At 44.7% G+C, this 16,077-nt stretch overlaps 1 protein-coding gene and 1 long non-coding RNA gene across 3 annotated transcripts in view; both read left to right on the top strand.

The window, feature by feature from the left end:
- The window catches only part of LOC143277494 (uncharacterized), a 297,802-nt gene extending 283,175 nt beyond the window's left edge, over positions 1 to 14,627 (top strand). Inside the window, exon 3 of the long non-coding RNA XR_013053744.1 lies at positions 11,051 to 14,627. This is a non-coding gene — a long non-coding RNA (uncharacterized LOC143277494). The remainder of the gene's footprint in view (positions 1 to 11,050) is intronic.
- The window catches only part of LOC143277491 (uncharacterized), a 534,532-nt gene that overhangs the window by 312,349 nt on the left and 206,106 nt on the right, over positions 1 to 16,077 (top strand). The gene's annotated exons all lie outside the window — the stretch shown is intronic.

A 16,077-nucleotide genomic window follows, 5' to 3' on the forward strand; every position in this document is an offset into this window, starting at 1 on the left:
CATCCACCATCCCGGCGGTCAAGGAAGCCAGATTTCTAGGGGTCGTCTTCGATCAGAAGCTGAATTTTCTCAGCCACATTAAACAGCTGAAAATATCTTGCCTAAAAGCCCTGAACATCATCCGAGTTGTGGCACACACGAACTGGGGTGCTGATAAGAGGACTCTCTTGCACCTCTACAGAGCCCTGGTCCGGTCCAAACTGGATTATGGAAGTGTTGTATACGGCTCGGCCAGACCGTCCTACCTGAAACTGTTGGACCCTGTACACCACCAAGGGCTCCGTCTCAGCTTAGGTGCTTTCCGCACCACCCCTGTGCACAGCCTGTACGCAGAGGCGGGGGAACCGCCTCTTTCCAACCGCAGACTGAAGCTGACTCTGAACTATTATTTGAAATTGTTTTCGGAACCTACAAACCCTGCTTACGATGCTGTATTCAACAACCCTTTCGATAAGAAATTTACAGACAACCCAAACTGCATACCTCCTCTCGGACTCCGCATTCAGCCGCACTTGGAAAATGCCGATCTGGATGTCGGTGGCATCTCAGATTTCTCTAAGTTCCCTGACAGCCCCCCGTGGACTTTCACAACACCTGAGGTCCGATTCGATCTGGCCTCGTACCGTAAGGACACCACCAGTTCTCTGGCCTACAGAACCTACTTTTCGGAACTGTGCCACAAATTCCCCACTTTTCAAGGCATCTTCACTGACGGTTCCAAGTCAGAGGACGGAGTCGCCGCATCTGCGTTCTGTCCCGCCTTTCCTGACCGGCCCTCAACGGAACACATCCTGTCTGACAGCTCGGTATACACCGCGGAACTGACCGCACTGGTCCTGGGGTTAAAAATGGTTCTCTCTTCCAAACAGAAGAGATTCATGATCTTTTCCGAATACTTGTCAGCCCTGGAGGCGATCGCCTGCAGGAATATCACTCATCCCAAACTGCTGGAATTTTATGAAACTTTTACTCTCGCAACGAAGAAAGGATACGAGGTTGTGTTGGCCTGGGTTCCCGGACATGTTGGCATTCGTGGTAACGAAAGGGCGGACCTGCTGGCCAGGAACGCTGTAAAGAAAGAATTGTCCAGATCCTTGGTACCCTATACAGACATGAAGCGGAAGGTCAATACTTACGTTAAGGATCTTTGGCAAGAGAAGTGGAACACCCAGATGGACAACAAGCTCTTCCAGATCCGTCCGGACCTGGGGGAGACCCTCCCTTCGGGGGTGAAGAACAGAAAGGAGGAATCTGTGCTGTGCAGACTGCGTACGGGGCACACTTTTTTTTACTCATTCTTACTTGTTGAAGGGGGAGGAGGCCCCTCGATGCGTTCCCTGTGACGAGCCTCTCACCGTGAAACACGTGCTCCTTGACTGTTGGGATCTGCATGACGTTAGACGCAGACATTACACGGCGGTTTCTTTGAAGACTTTGTTTCGTGATGTCCCTCCGTGGGCGCTGATGGACTTCTTAAAAGAAGTGAACCTTTTTAACCAGATTTGAAGGTTTTAAACTATGGAAGGTTTTTTTTTAACTTTGGAGTGGAAAGTTTGAAGTGGTGACTCGTTTTAATTGGTTGTTTTTTTAGCCTTGTAGTAGTAATTGACGCGGCGATAGCCTTGAGATGGCCTTAGTGGTCGGCGAGGCTCTAAGCACCATAATTTCATTTCATTTCAGCCTTGAGATGGCCTTAGTGGTCGGCGAGGCTCTAAGCACCATAATTTCATTTCATTTCATTTCAGTTATTACCTGCAGTGTGTAGATGTATGTATGAAACGGTGTATGTGATATTTTTAACTTCAACCCTCCTCCACATTCTGTCGTATTAACTTCATCCCTCCTCCACACTCTGTCATATTAACTTCATCCCTCCTCCACACTCTGTCATATTAACTTCACCGCTCCTCCACATTCTGTCATATTAACTTCACTCCCCATTGACATTCTGTCATATTAACTTCACCCCTCCTCCACATTCTGTCATCCTCCCGAAACCTGGAGGGGGTCAGGCTGGTGTTCTCCTGACCCACTCCCGGGAGGGTCACTACCTTGTCGTGGTCGGGAGGCTTAGTGGCCAGTGATCGAGCTAGCTATGTCGGCGGGGGCATCAGTGCTTGGGGTATGGTGCTCTGGTCCCAGGTCTTAATTGACAGCCTACATAGCCATCGTAGCTGTTAGGGCTGAATAAGTGGTGGTTTTGTACTGATGCCCCTGATAGGGCTTCCCATGCCGAACAGGTCATGAGTGAGGCCCAAACTAAACGTGACCCACTGTCCCTTTCGCTATTCTTTGTTCTTCTTTTTACCGCCTCTTTTCTGTCCTCAGCTCCCCATCAAGCCTTCTTTTCCACATTCTTTTTTTCTCTGCGGCCTTCTTTAGGCCCGCCGTGTTTGCCGTGCGGCGCGACCTGTGATGGAGGGGAATGAGATCCTGGGGATTGAGAGAGCACGCTGCTCTCAACACATCCCTTTGGCTCGGACCTCTCCTAAGACAGGCGGCACACATTGGCCCGTGTGTGTCAATCGGCTACCCCTTCGTGGGGCTGGGTCAAGACTGGCAGTTTAGTGGCTGACGAAGGTAACCCCCGTAGTGCTCGGCTCTCTGTCCCCGGGAGCTGGGCATGATCGGGGGGGAGCACGTTGGAGCTGGGCTGCTGGTTGTATATCCCTCCCGAAACCTGGAAGGGGTCAAGCTGGTGTTCCCTTGACCCTGGCCCCTAAGTTGGACCCCATGGTGGGTGGGTAAGGGAGGGATGAATTCACATTTTTCTTTCAACATGAATCCTAAACAAATACACCCCCCCAAACTCGGAAAAAGACGACGACAGGGAACGGACGACTCAGACTCTGAGTCGGAGGTCGTCGAGACCTCTGGTTTTTGGCCATCGTGGCTAGTGATGGAGGGCGCTGATGACAACAAGCCCTTGTCGGCTCTCAGCCCCTTCGCTGTCCAGAAGGGCTTTCAGTGTCTGGCAGGATCGTTCAGATCCATCAAGAGGCTGAGGAGCGGAGCGTTTTTAGTACAGACAGAATCCAAAAGACAGACACAGCTCCTTCTCAAGGCGACCACTTTCGTGGATAGGGCAGTGAAGATTTCCCCTCACAAAGGTCTCAACTGCTCAAAGGGAGTCATCAGATGCCCGGAGTTGAAAGGTGTGTCTGAGGCCGAGATCAAGAGCGAACTGTCCTCTCAGGGAGTGACCGATGTGTACAGGGTGACGGTGAGGAAGGGGTCGGACAGAGTCCCGACCAACACTTTCTTCCTCACCTTCTGCTGCCCGGATGTCCCCAAGGACATTCGGGTCGGATACCTGCTAGTTAATGTCAGCCTGTACGTACCGTCCCCTCTGAGATGCTTTAAGTGTCAGAAATTCGGACACGTGAGAGACAGATGTAAGGAGGAAGAGGCGTGTGGCACCTGTTCGAAGGCGGCGCACCAGGGCGATCGCGTCAGTGCAGCCCTGTGTGTGAACTGCGGCGGTGGCCACCCGTCCTTATCGAAGGACTGCCCCGCCTGGAAGAAAGAAAAACAAATCCAGAAAGTCAAGACAGAACAGAAAATTTCCTTCTTTGAGGCAAGGAAACGGGTGGAGGCCGCGTCGCCTGGGGCGTCGTATGCCTCTGTCGTCAGATCCAGGACGGTGGACGTCACGGTCCAGACGACGTCCACAGGAACGCAGACGGACGACTTAACCGCCTCATCGGAACCGTTGGCCTTGGGTGGAGGCGCTGTGTCCACCCCTTCCCATCCTGCGCGGCAGTCCTCAGGGGCTGCTGGGCGGGAGAGAAAAGCCTCGGGCGGAGGCACGTTGTCCGCCTCCCGCCCCACCCCACCCCCCGGCCCCCCTCGCCCCGCCTCTCGTCTGCCTGGCCCTCGGGCTGGCGGAAGTGGCCGGAAGCCCCCCGCACCTCCAAAACTCAAGGAGGGGAGGGCTGCGGCCACGGCGGGATCGGGAGGGGCCGAGGTGGTGGATATTCCGACCCGGTCGGAACCCGAAAAATTTATGTCAAAAAACAAATATTCCATCCTGGCGGACCTTGAGCCACCGCAAGTGGAGGAGCAGGGGGTAGCGATGGAATAGGCTGCTGCTTTATTTTTATTTAAAAAAACCTTTTTAATGGCAGTGATCCACTGGAATATCCGGGGATTCTATGCCAACTTCCAGGAACTCCAGCTGCTTTGTCGTGCTTTGAAACCTTCAGTGCTGGCACTGCAGGAGACTCTGCAAAGAGATGGCAAGGTTTTATCTCTCTCTGGTTTTAACTCCGTTTTTAAACCCGCTCAACCGAAGCAAGAGGGGTTGACGGGAGGTGTCGCTCTTTTTATTCGAAAGTCCCTTTTATACAGTACAGTTCTTTTAAGCACCCCTTTACAGGCGGTGGCAGTCAGAGTCACGCTCGAGAAAACCATCACTGTCTGCTCTCTCTACCTTCCCCCTTCCGTCCGTGTTCTGAGGCAGGACCTCATGAACCTGGTCGACCAGCTCCCACGTCCATTTTTACTGTTGGGCGACTTCAACGGACACTCCCCGCTCTGGGGAAGTGAGATGACATCAGCCCGAGGTCTTCTCTTAGAAAACCTTCTCTCTGACATGGACTTGTGCTGTCTTAACGACAAGTCTCCCACTTACCTGCATCTGTCCTCTGGAAAGCTCTCGTGTTTAGATCTGTCGGTCTGCGATCCATCGTTGGTCCTGGACTACGAGTGGAAAGTGCACGACGATCTGCACGGGAGTGACCACTTTCCTGTCGTCCTCCGCCCCACAGATGGAGAAGGTGACTCTCTGCCTGACCGCCTGTACTACGACAAAGCAGACTGGAGTTTTTTTACCACCAAGATAAGAGCGGAGCTGCAGGAAGAAACAGTATTGAAAAGCAAGGACCCTGCTGACGCTCTGACTCGGATCGTTTTAGATTGCGCCAAAGCAGCAGTCCCATCGTCTACCTCCAAGCCTCAGGTCCCTAGAACGCCCTGGTTCAACGCGGAATGTCGGGAGGCCCGCAAGTCTCGGAAGAGAGCGCAGCGACGCGTCTTTCGGAGACCGGAGTCCGATAGCGTTCGAACCCATCAACAGCTGAGGGCGAAAGCCAGGTATGTTTTTAAAAAGAGCCAGAGGAAGTCTTGGAGAGATTTCTGCTCTTCCTTAACCTCCAACACACCCAAGAAGAAAGTGTGGAGGGTTTTAAAAAGAATTAAGGGCAAAAACGCATGCCCGACCTTCCACCATCTTAAACTTTCAGACGCTCTGGTCACAGAGAAGAAAGCAGTTGCCAATTTGCTTGCCTCCACAATAGAACAGAACTCGAGATCTGCTAACAAATCTGCTCGCTTTCTTAAAACCAAAAACCTGTCAGAAAAAACACCATGTAACTTCTTTTCCGACAACACAGAGAATTACAACCTTCCTTTCACAATGAACGAACTTAAATCTGCCCTTCAGACCTGTACGGATTCCTGTCCAGGAATGGACGAAGTCCATTATAAACTCCTAAAGCACCTTCCCCAAACCTGTCTGGACACCCTGCTTAAAGTTTATAACCACATCTGGGTCACAGGCTTCTTTCCACCCTCCTGGCGGAAAGCCCTCATAATCCCGCTGCCGAAACCGGGAAAAGACCCCTCGAACCCCTCCAACTACCGCCCAATTGCACTGACCAGCTGCGTCTGCAAACTGATGGAGAAGATGGTCAACGGTAGACTGATGTGGAAACTAGAGACCGACGGCCTTCTGGCGAAGGAACAGTGCGGTTTCCGCAAGCATCGCTCTACCGTTGACCATCTGGTTCGTTTGGAAACCACGATAAGAAATGCTTTCGTCAACAAACAACATGTGGTGGCCATATTTTTTGACCTGGAGAAAGCTTACGATACCACGTGGAAATTTGGTATTCTTTCCGACTTGCACAAGCTCGGCTTCCGAGGACACCTGCCTCAGTTTATCCACAATTTTTTACAAGACAGACAATTCCAGGTGAGAGTCGGCACCACCCTGTCCGACATTCACGAGCAGGAGCTGGGTGTCCCGCAGGGGAGCATCCTGTCGCCGGCTCTGTTCAGCATCAAAATTAATGACATCGTTCAATCCGTTCAGAAAGGATCGGACAGCTCGCTGTTCGTGGATGATTTTGCTTTATATGCAACCGGCAGCACGTACGCCAGCATCCAGCGACGGCTTCAGCTCTGCGTCAACAAAATCCAGTGTTGGGCAGAGGAGAATGGCTTCACATTTTCGTCCTCCAAAACTGAATGCATCCACTTTCATAATTTTCGCCAATTCTATCAGGACCCTGAAATCCGTCTGGGAACATCCACCATCCCGGCGGTCAAGGAAGCCAGATTTCTAGGGGTCGTCTTCGATCAGAAGCTGAATTTTCTCAGCCACATTAAACAGCTGAAAATATCTTGCCTAAAAGCCCTGAACATCATCCGAGTTGTGGCACACACGAACTGGGGTGCTGATAAGAGGACTCTCTTGCACCTCTACAGAGCCCTGGTCCGGTCCAAACTGGATTATGGAAGTGTTGTATACGGCTCGGCCAGACCGTCCTACCTGAAACTGTTGGACCCTGTACACCACCAAGGGCTCCGTCTCAGCTTGGGTGCTTTCCGCACCACCCCTGTGCACAGCCTGTACGCAGAGGCGGGGGAACCGCCTCTTTCCAACCGCAGACTGAAGCTGACCCTGAACTATTATTTGAAATTGTTTTCGGAACCTACAAACCCTGCTTACGATGCTGTATTCAACAACCCTTTCGATAAGAAATTTACAGACAACCCAAACTGCATACCTCCTCTCGGACTCCGCATTAAGCCGCACTTGGAAAATGCCGATCTGGATGTCGGTGGCATCTCAGATTTCTCTAAGTTCCCTGACAGCCCCCCGTGGACCTTTACAACACGTGAGGTCCGATTCGATCTGGCCTCGTACCGTAAGGACACCACCAGTTCTCTGGCCTACAGAACCTACTTTTCGGAACTGTGCCACAAATTCCCCACTTTTCAAGGCATCTTCACTGACGGTTCCAAGTCAGAGGACGGAGTCGCCGCATCTGCGTTCTGTCCCGCCTTTCCTGACCGGCCCTCAACGGAACACATCCTGTCTGACAGCTCGGTATACACCGCGGAACTGACCGCACTGGTCCTGGGGTTAAAAATGGTTCTCTCTTCCAAACAGAAGAGATTCATGATCTTTTCCGACTCCTTATCAGCCCTGGAGGCGATCGCCTGCAGGAATATCACTCATCCCAAACTGCTGGAATTTTATGAAACTTTTACTCTCGCAACGAAGAAAGGATACGAGGTTGTGTTGGCCTGGGTTCCCGGACATGTTGGCATTCGTGGTAACGAAAGGGCGGACCTGCTGGCCAGGAACGCTGTAAAGAAAGAATTGTCCAGATCCTTGGTACCCTATACAGACATGAAGCGGAAGGTCAATACTTACGTTAAGGATCTTTGGCAAGAGAAGTGGAACACCCAGACGGACAACAAGCTCTTCCAGATCCGTCCAGACCTAAAAGAGACCCTCCCTTCGGGGGTGAAGAACAGAAAGGAGGAATCTGTGCTGTGCAGACTGCGTACGGGGCACACTTTTTTTACTCATTCTTACTTGTTGAAGGGGGAGGAGGCCCCTCGATGCGTTCCCTGTGACGAGCCTCTCACCGTGAAACACGTGCTCCTTGACTGTTGGGATCTGCATGACGTTAGACGCAGACATTACACGGCGGTTTCTTTGAAGACTTTGTTTCGTGATGTCCCTCCGTGGGCGCTGATGGACTTCTTAAAAGAAGTGAACCTTTTTAACCAGATTTGAAGGTTTTAAACTATGGAAGTTTTTTTTAACTTTGGAGTGGAAAGTTTGAAGTGGTGACTCGTTTTAATTGGGTGTTTTTTTTTTTAGCCTTGTAGTAGTAATTGACGCGGCAATAGCCTTGAGATGGCCTTAGTGGTCGGCGAGGCTCTAAGCACCATAATTTCATTTCATTTACATTCTGTCATATTAACTTCACCTCTCCTCTACACTCTGTCATATTAACTTCACCCCTCCTCTACACTCTGTCATATTAACTTCACCCCTTCTCAACACTGTCATATTAACTTCACCCCTCCTCCACACTGTCATATTAACTTCACCCCTCCTCCACACTCTGTCATATTACCTTCACCCCTCCTCCACACTCTGTCATATTAACTTCACCCCTCCTCCACACTGTCATATTAACTTCACCCATTCTCTACACTCTGTCATATTAACTTCACCCCTCCACCACACTCTGTCATATTAACTTCATCCATTCTCTACACTGTCATATTAACTTCACCCCTCCTCCACACTCTGTCATATTAACTTCATTCATTCCCTACACTCTGTCATATTAACTTCATCCCTCCTCCACACTGTCATATTAACTTCACCCCTCCTCCACACTCTGTCATATTAACTTCACCCCTCCTCCACACTCTGTCATATTAACTTCATCCCTCCTCCACACTCTGTCATATTAACTTCACCCCTTCTCTACACTCTGTCATATTAACTTCACCTCTCCTCCACCCAATGCCTGCCTCCCAATGTTGCACATGTTGTTCCTAGCATCATCCTTCTACTTACCCTTTGCTGAGCCTGAAATGTAGCTTTTCGAAATAGATTAAGAAGTTTGCATACACTGTAGAAATCATGCTTAACATTTTAGAAGTTAATGGACAAAGGCTACTTTATTGAAAACATTATTTTAAGGCTACACACATCATCCCATTCTGGAAGGAAATGCAAGTTAATGGAATCAACAATTGTTATGAATCACTTTCTTCTCTCATTATAATTTGTTTCAATTAGTAACTTTTCCCATCATTATCTCCCTCTGTTTCCATTCTCTTCCTCCCCCCTTTGTTTTAAGAAGACTTCATTTTAGAATTATCAAAATATTTGATTATAGTATATACCATGTGTGTTTTTGCAATTTTCCTAGCACCTACAGAGTAAAAAATTATTCCAGTTGGCAAATCATAACTGGTGACCAAAAATGATTCCTTTTGGCTAGTTTTAGTTTTAGTAAAGAATTCTATCATTTTCATCTTGCCTGTCTAAAACCTGTCAACTGATATCCCAGTCTCTTGTGTTTGTGTTAGTATGTCATCTGTTTGTTACTTGTTGAAGGGGGAGGAGGCCCCTCGATGTAATCCCAGTGATAAGTCTCTCACAGTGAAATGCGTACTCCTTGACTGTTGGGATCTGTATGACAATAGACACAGACATTACACAGCGGATTCTCTGAACACTTTGTTTCGTGATGTCCCTCTGTGGACACTAATGGACTACTTGAAAGAAGTGAACATTTTAAATCAGATTTGAAGGTTTTAAAACTCTGGTAGGTTTTCAAACTTTGATTGGAAAGCTTATAGCTGTGACAAGTTATTCTTTTTTTTTCTGTTTTTTTTTTTTTTTTTTACCCTTGACTCGAAGTAGGTGCTAAGGTGGCAATTGCCTTGAGATGGCCTTAGTGGTCAGCAAGGCTCTAAGCACCATGATTTGATTTGATTTGATTTGATCTGTTTGGTTTGAACATCAAAATATCATTTCTCAGATTTTCTTTGTTTTTTAACTATGCAAAGGTTATGGAAGAAGAACAGTTTTATAACATTGAAAGATTTATTTGTCATGTTCAAACTTTTTTCTTTCCATCTGCAAAAACAAATCTATAAAACCTAGTCAATGACTCCGTCCCATGTGTTTCTTTTACCTTGTCCTATTTTGATCATCCCCTGTTCTTCTCCATCTCATGTATTATTCCAATTCTGGAAGAATAGAGGTGGTGGGGTTGGGTGTCAGGTGAGACTGTAGACCTCAGCTGATGGTTGGCAGTCAAACACAGCCTTACCATGGAGAGAGAGGGCGGGAGAGAGAGAGAGAGAGTGAAGCCTTACAAAGACTGAAGAGCAGTCCCATTTGCTCTCTCTTGGCTAAGAGGCAACTTCTGATTAAGCTGAAGTCTGGAATAAGTTATATCTTGGTCCATACAAACAATGTTGAAACTTAGCACACTGAAACTTTGTAACATTTTGATCTTTTGATACAAAGTATGTTGAGACCTGATACCAGATACAGATAATGTTAAAACTTTGCACCATCTCCATACAAAGAATGTTGAAACTTAGCACCATCTCAATACAAAGAACAATAAACTTATCTATTATTCATTTATTGTGACAGCGGGTGTGTCTTGAGGCAGAGATTTCCCTTTTGCATGCACAACATACAGAAACTCAGAACACTGGAATACCAGTTTCTTTATCAATGTCTGTTTGGCTACTGACATAGCTATTTATCGGTTATAATCAACATCTCATAACTCATCATCAGTCTGACTCGGTTTATTTGTTAATTCCATCTACCTGTTTGTCTGTCAATACCTGTTTTAATTTATCTATTTTTCTTCTCGTCTGTCCACCCAGTGGTCTGTCTGTCGGTCTACCAAAATATCTGTGTATTTTATACAGGTCTCCTCCATCCATCCACCGCATCCCTCTCCCTTCTCTCACTGCCTATTGTATGTCTGTCAGTGTATCTATTGGTGTGCATATAATTATATATATATATATATATATATATATATATATATATATATATCGGTGTAAAGAAAAAGAAAAAGATGTCTTCCTCATGATATACAGATAACAGTGTATTATCTGTATATAATGCTGTAAATCATGGACACATGTAGTTTGTTCTGTACTCATATTTATAAATCATTAAGAAATTAACAGAGCTGCCTTAACATATAACAGACAGGATTTCTTTCTTCTTTTTTTGGTGGGGTTGGGTGAGATTGGGTGAAGATACACAGTGAGTCACTTTCACTAAAGAAAGTCCTGTTCTTGCACCAGTACAGTTTTCTTTTCATGAGCTTGTATTGTTGTTGAGAAAACGTTAACCGCACTCTACCTTGTGAAAAAAAAAGAAGAAAAAAAAAGAGGAAAGTAAGTACGGAATTTTGTTTGCTCAGACTTATGGGAACCCTGTCCATCCATCTGCTTTTTGTTTTGTTCCCAGCTTCATCAACAGTCACTGGTACAACCCATACCATGGCGAGCAGCACGACTGCAGTTAGTACAAATTCAGATGGGTCAACAACCGGAAATACGCAAAGCACTGAGAAAACAACTGAAACTCCACAAAGACTTATCACAATATACGTTGGTGCTGGATTTGCTGGACTGGTTCTCATTGTCCTGATTGCAATTGTCATTGTGCTATGGTACAGACGACACAGACGCCAGAGAGCAAACAGAAAAATACAAACTGAAAATATTAGTCCCTCCAGCAAAGGAAAACCCAGTCCTAATGACACTGTGCACCATCAGCAAGAAACACACATGTAGACAACCCTTCCGCCCCACCCCCCATTTTTTTTTTTTAACTAAATAAAAGATTACATTCCTAAGAAAGGTTATAGAGCCAATAAAAAGTTGCTCTCACTTCAGTATCCTTTTTTTTAAATCCACAGTTTGGCTCAAACTTGTGTGTGTGTGTGTTTTGTTGTTCAATTAAGTTGCAAATGAACATTTTGTGACAGTCATCCTACTGGCTTGTTGAGGCTTAGTGGCCGAAATTCTGTTGGTATGTTGGGTCTGTTGAGGATGGCAATCAAGCTCCTAATGTGTCTGGTGGTTTCCTTGGGGATGGCATTGTTGGAGTCCGTGTGTGTGCTTCTCCTCAAAGGAAGCTACCTGGTTTTGGAAGTTGCTTTTGGGTCCCAAGAGAATAAGCTGTTCCAAATTGGCTCTTCACAAAGATTTTGTATCCTAACCTTTCATGTGCTACTTTTGCTAGAGAGATTCTCTCTTCCATGCCAAACTATTTTCTTGTTATTTGTTTGTTAGTACCCTCGACCCCCCACATCCCCCTTCATGGATACAAAAATTGATTTACAGCCCATCCTTTCATCTGCTATTCAAATAAATGTGTATGGCAATGACATGCATTGAGGGGCTGACTGCTGCTTAAAATGGTGCTCTGTGCTATTCTTTCTGATTGTGTGAACAGGCTGTTGCAACCTTATTTCAGCCACAATTTTCATCATCATTAGTTTCACAGAATGAAGTTCCACCATGGTGGATTGCAAGTTGATCAGTTTAAAGAAATCACAGGTTGATACAAATATGATGAACAATCTCCAAAAAACAGTAATTGTCACGCTCAGATCAGTATTTCCTGTACATCTCATCTTCTTCACTCCCAACTGAGCAGTCTTTAATTTATAAAGTGAGTTTGATCCTCAAACAGTCAATTTTTCAAAGCTCCTGTCATTTAATGTCATGTCATCAAACTACTGACATTATCTCAGTTTCATTAATTGGATGGAATGTGGACATAAGCAGAAATTTTTTTTTCTGATGTTTTCTTGAAGTACATTGCTTGGGATTTCTTTCAACATGCGTGTGCGTGCACACACACACACACACACATGGCTCAAAGTCAGAAGGGAATGTATAAGCGTAAACTTGTGCGTGCTCTCTCTCTCTCTCTCTCGCTCTCTCTCTTCGCACACCTAATAAGATCATGAATGTTTTATGGGCTGTTGGGACATAACCCCTGTGTGTGAACTCTTACATAAACTACCTTAGATACTGGTTTAAACTATTGAACTGTGTGTGAACTCTTACATAAACTAACTTAGATACTGGTTTAAACTGTTGGGAATGGAACAACAATGGGTACCTGAAAAGCTTATAACATGTTAAAAGCATTTAGACGAAAAAGGAAAAAAACTGCTGGGTTACACAGGTAAAAGAAATTTTACGTCAAACTGGGTTTCAATATTGTGTCGCTACAACAAGGGATTGTGGATGTTAAATTGTTCCTAAATATTTTCAAACAGCATCTGGTTTACATTTCTGTTCAGGAACGGACTGGGTCATTCAAGACAAAGATACATAATCACATTATTGGTCATATAATTATTAATTAAGGTTGTATTTCAGAGAGAGAAATACATAATGAATACAGGTATTTACTGCTTTCGAGTTGCCCTCTCTCAGATTAGATTTGGTGTACTCCCTCTCAATGATAACATCAATTGCTATAGTAGTTCGAACCAGAAAAGATGTTGCCCCTTTTGTATATCAGACATTAAACATGAAATACATTTCTTGTTTGGATGCCCAGTGTATGCAGATCAAAGAATAAAACTTCTAAACGATGCAAAGAAATTTCCCATTTGCATACTGCTCTAGGCCACACAAAACATTCTTTATCTTAATGTATAATTCCTGGTATCAATAAGAGATACTGTATGATCAATGATTATTGAACTGATCCTTTCAACTTTGTTAAGTTTCATGCCTTTTATGTATTTGATTTGTTGACGCTGGTGAATACATAAGAGTATAATGACACTATAAACATTATGATGATAAAACAGTAATGAAAGAAAATGTCAAAACTTACATTTCAAACATTTTGTTCCCATGTCACCATTAAAAATGTTTGTTCCACCTGTGTGTATCTGCCAGTTAAACAGATGATGAAGAATATTTTGAATATTGACAATGATGTTATATCAGTATATCTCATTTTGTTGAGATTTGCCTGCTTGCTCATTCAGATCATAATAATGTTCTTGCTATTGCAATGCTTATCCAGATTATACCGCTTTCCATACCCTACAGCAACCCCCACTCCCAAACCCCTCCCCCTTCCCATGTGTTTGTATAATGACTTGAACTAGTTGAAGGCCAATAGACCATTTGAATCTTTGAAATCTAACCCTCTCAGAAAACTGTCACAGGAATGTACAACAGTTCTTGGGGCTGGAAAAAGCTTGTGTGATGCAAGATGGCAAAACACAACGGCAGCTAATTCGAAGCTGAGAAAAGTGCTGCTTCAACTGTGCTTTTCTAATATAGACACACGCACACCCACCCACCCACACACACACACATATATATATATATATATATATATATATATATAACCCATGTAACATGTAAACAACTTATCCCTTGAGGAAGGAACATGATCGTTTTGAAAATATGGAATATTTGACAGATTGATGTGTTTGTTTTTCTTTTTTGTCTTTGTATATATATATTATATATATGTCTGCTCACATCACCAAAAAAAAACACAACATGACCTGAAAGTAGTTAATATCAATAATGTTTGCATTTGTTTCCAATATGTGTCCTACAATGATGCTCAAACATGTTTCAAAGCATTTTTACATCAGAAAACCTGGAGTTTCAGACCTTTAAGACTTGGGTTTTTTGGGTGTTTTTTTGTTTGTTTGTTTGTTTTAGATAGTTTTCCAACAAAAAGTCGTTGTTTTTTGTTTTTATTTTGTTTTTGTTTTGTCAAATGGTTGTCTGTTAAAATTTCCATATGTCCAATCCAATCCAAACTGGGTTGCTGTGTGTGTAATACTAACTGTAGATATGGAAACCCCCCCTCCCCCCCCCCCCAAAAAAAAAACAACAACAAACCACATCCTACTGTGCAACCCACCATGAAATAAACACTTTCAATGAAATCATTGTTTTATTTCAACATTTATGTGCCAGTGTGTGTGTTTTCAAGACTGTTTTTTTTCTTTACTCTCCCTTTGCCCTTGCTTGTAATCCCCTTTTTGTTTCAGTCACCCTCCCGCTCTCTCTCTTCCTCACACAAACACACATGAGTGAGAGAGGGGGGGAGGAGGGAGAGAGATGTTCACTTAGTCTGCCTCGATGACTTAAGCCATTATTGTTGTCAGTAGGGGACTTAGTAGGTGGTGTCCTAAGTATGTTGAATCAGAACAGGCACTACTGAATACTACCGAAGTGACTCAGCAGCAGTGCAGGGTCTTCTCTGGTGTGTGGCCTCCTGGTGACCTAACACTGATTGTTCCATGTGGACTGCTGGCACTGGGACTGCAACAGACGAACCCGGGTGTGGCTTTGTAGAGGGGACTTGGAATGAGCGGCCTGGGAGTAATGCCACTGGAACAGTACAGATGATGGGACAGCAAAAAATAATTAAAAAATTAAAAAATTTAAAAAAAAAGAGAGAGGGAGGGAGGATGGGAAGAAAAAGAACAAGAGCAGATTTTTATTGTTCCCTTTTTTTTCCTTTCTCTTTTTTTCTGAATGAATCTAAATCTGAATGTAACAGATTAAACAAGAATAATTTCTCTGGCTCCATCTTCTGCCTGTTCTAGCATTCAAAGCAATACATCCTGAGAATGTGATAATGATGCAGTATAACCTGGTTTCATTTTTGATGGTTTATTTATGGAAGATTTTTTTTTTTTTTTAACCTTGTTATTGTTATGTTAATTTCATGTGGAAAATAAATCCAGTCATTTCTCTTCTCCATACCCCACAAATTTAAAATATCCATGAATGACTAATAATCCAGGCACTCACTCTCATGCCAGCCATTTCAAATTCACATTTCAGTAACAAAATTTTCACGAAAACCAACTGTTCCACCTTAGTTAAATGATTGATTGCAGTTTATGTCCAATCAATGTGATATATAAAATGAAACTGATATAACTTCTTTCAACACACACACTAATGCACTCATCTGAAATGACACAAAGTAAATAAATGTTAAAGCACGCACACACACACACACACACACACACACACATGCATACACACAGTGAGATCATCCAAGCACTGTTGGTTACATGTTCATTTGTGTGAGTGTTTGTGTGTGCACAATTGTGTGTGTATGTGCCTGCTTGTACATGTAAGTATGTATTCACCATTTTCATTAATTTTGTTTGTTGTTTTCTTTTCTGCTACCTGTCATCTGCACCATGTTAGTGGCATTTCTCCCATGCCTCTCATTCTGAGTCCCCCATACACGGCCATACCCAGGTTCATCTGCCACAGTCTCAGTGCTGGAACTCCACCAGGAGCCAACAATGTTAAGTTACAAGAAGGCCTCACACCAGAGAGACCCTGCATTGCTATTGAGTCACTCCAGTGGTGTTCAGGCACTAAGCTCCCTTCTCACAACAGTAATCACAAACTGGGATGCCAGACTGATCGTAGTTGTGAGCATCCCCTCCTGAATGAAGACCGCCACCA

This window comes from Babylonia areolata, chromosome 34, assembly GCF_041734735.1.
Source record: "Babylonia areolata isolate BAREFJ2019XMU chromosome 34, ASM4173473v1, whole genome shotgun sequence".
NCBI lineage: Eukaryota > Metazoa > Mollusca > Gastropoda > Neogastropoda > Buccinidae > Babylonia > Babylonia areolata.